The sequence below is a fragment of the Penaeus monodon genome, chromosome 37 (assembly GCF_015228065.2).
Source record: "Penaeus monodon isolate SGIC_2016 chromosome 37, NSTDA_Pmon_1, whole genome shotgun sequence".
NCBI lineage: Eukaryota > Metazoa > Arthropoda > Malacostraca > Decapoda > Penaeidae > Penaeus > Penaeus monodon.
The window spans coordinates 14017462-14019961 of NC_051422.1; positions in this window are offsets into that span (position 1 = coordinate 14017462).

Here is a 2500-nt window from a genome sequence, read left to right on the forward strand (position 1 = left end):
AGCCCTTAGGCGACAAGAGGTTGCCAAAAAGCGTCCAGACTTTGTTCCTGCTCCCCCAGGCACCCATGTCTGGGGGCAGAACACAAGAGAATAGACTTCCCAACCTCCTAAGAGGAAGGAAAGCCCTCCACAGCCGACACCGGATATCTCCAATACAAAGGAGTTTCCGACCATAACAAAAGTGCAGAAAAAGAACCAAAGGAAGAAAGGTTCAAAGAACACTGCAAAGCCCTCCCCCAAGAGACGACAATTTCCTCTTCGATGAGGAAGATATGACTCTCCTGTAGACTGCTGTAGTCACTTCAGTAGCAACAGTTTTGGGGAGTTCAAGTGAGGAGGCAGAGAAGGCAGTCACGGTCACCATGACGGCAGTGACCTGACTGTCGCAGTCCTGAAAGGGAGGAAGCTGAATAGAGCCGAAGCAGCCTCACCTTCACCACAAGACGAGACCACCCTCCCCACCCCACCCTGGCCACGCCCTCACGGGCAGAGCCAGAACAGGCTGAAGCTGTGCAGCCAGTACCAGAGCAAGCTGACTTTACTCAGGTAAAGTCAGCAAAGAGAAAAGATTCACAGATAAAGCCTGAAGTGAGAAAAGCCAAACTCACAAAAGTCAGAGCTACCAAAGGCTTCTCCACCTCCCAATGGACCCAGGGTTAGCCTGAAAACCCAGATGAAGATCCCTCAACCAGGAGGACTTCACAGTGGAGTTGTCAGACTCCGACTCTGAAGCCGAATATAAAGCCGTCTCTGATGTAACTATCACAAAGTAACATCATGACACACAATCTAAGCATACTACAGTGGAACATCTATGGCTTCAATATAAAGAATGCCATCCTCCACGCAATAGTACGATCAAAGAACACTGACGTTATCATGCTCCAGGAGACATTAATAGAAGGGACTGTTCGCTTCTCAGGCTATCATGTCTTCATGCTGCCAAGCCTAGCTGGTAAAAGAGGCTTGATCATCCTGGTCAGAACAACAATCCCGTGCTCTGCAATAGCCGATGCACCGCACAGTAGAGAGGATGTTGAATCTCTTGCTGTTGAGATTCACCTGGCTGGGGGTCCCCTCAAGCTGTACAATGTGTACAGCAAGCCAGGCTGTAGGAGCTTAGACATCAGCCAGGTCTGTGCTACTGCAGCACAAGACAGAGTGATCATAGGGGGACACCTCAATGCACACCACCCCATCCTGGCTCCCTGCAGGGCACCGGATGCGGCAGGCCATCACATAGCCAATGTGCTTGAGACTTTCCCCGTGATCGCTCTTCTCAACAGCCAAAAACAACGGATGTCAGAGGAGGGGTCCTCGACCTCACCTTGGCCACTGCGGCTCTGGTGGAGAGAATTAGATGGTGTGTCGATGAGACTGTCACAAGTGACCATTATTGGCCACTGTTACTACCCTCATGGATGCTGGCCCAGCCCAAATGCCACAACCAAATCCAAGATGGAAAACAGACAAGGCCAACTAGCAAGCCTTTCTGGATGCCTTGGCCCACTGTCTTAGAGGCAAGAGTGAAAAGTGCTTGAAGCCAGACTTATCAGTGTCATAAATCAAGCAGCCTCACAGACTATACCTAAAACTCGGCCATGGTCCAGGAGTTATAAGGACACCTGGTACTTTAATGACGAGATTAAGGAAGTCAACCACAGACTGAACATGTGTAGAAAACACTTCCAAAGGCAAAGAACCCCTGACAACATAGCCCTCCTAAGGGAAGCTGTCAGGGATGCCAAAGAAACTGCCATGAGAATCAGGCAGGAAAAGTGGCTGGAATGGTGTGAATAATTTAACCACCGAACCATCCTTACAGAGCTGTGGCAACGGGTCAGGCGAGCTACTAGCCGCTCAGCCCCGAGGTGCACACACCACGACCCTCAAGCGGAGCAAACAAATTGGTGCAAGAGTTCTCTGCGAGAACAAGCAGCAACAGTCTGCCAGCTGAACTGAGGGCAAACCAACAATGCCTACAACCCGGCAGACTTGCTCATATCAGAGAGAGGGTAGCCAAACCCGATAACCCTGATGCTATCTTCTCTCTGGGGGAACTAAGACAACCCTACAAAAACAGTTCTTGCACAGCCCCGGATTCTGATGGGATCTCGTACCCCATCATTTCCCACCTAGGACTGGCAGGTGAGCTTGCATTCCTGCAACTCATCAACAAGTCCTGGGAAACTTCCACTCTACTCCAGAGCTGAAAGAGGGCCATCATAGTTCCCAACCCAAAACCAAAGAAGCCAGGGAAGTACCGCCCCATCTCTCTCCTCAGCTGTCTGGGCAAGACGGCCAAGAGAATGATACTAAACCGACTCCAATGGAAAATGGGACTTCCCACATGAACACCTCCATGGGTTCACAAGGAGCATGAGCACAGCACACAGCATAGCCACGCTCTTAAGCACAATCAGCACTGTCACTTTTTGTGGTAGTATTCCTAGAACCCGGAGAAGGCTTTTGGGTTAGCAAGTCCTCTTGCAATTCAGGC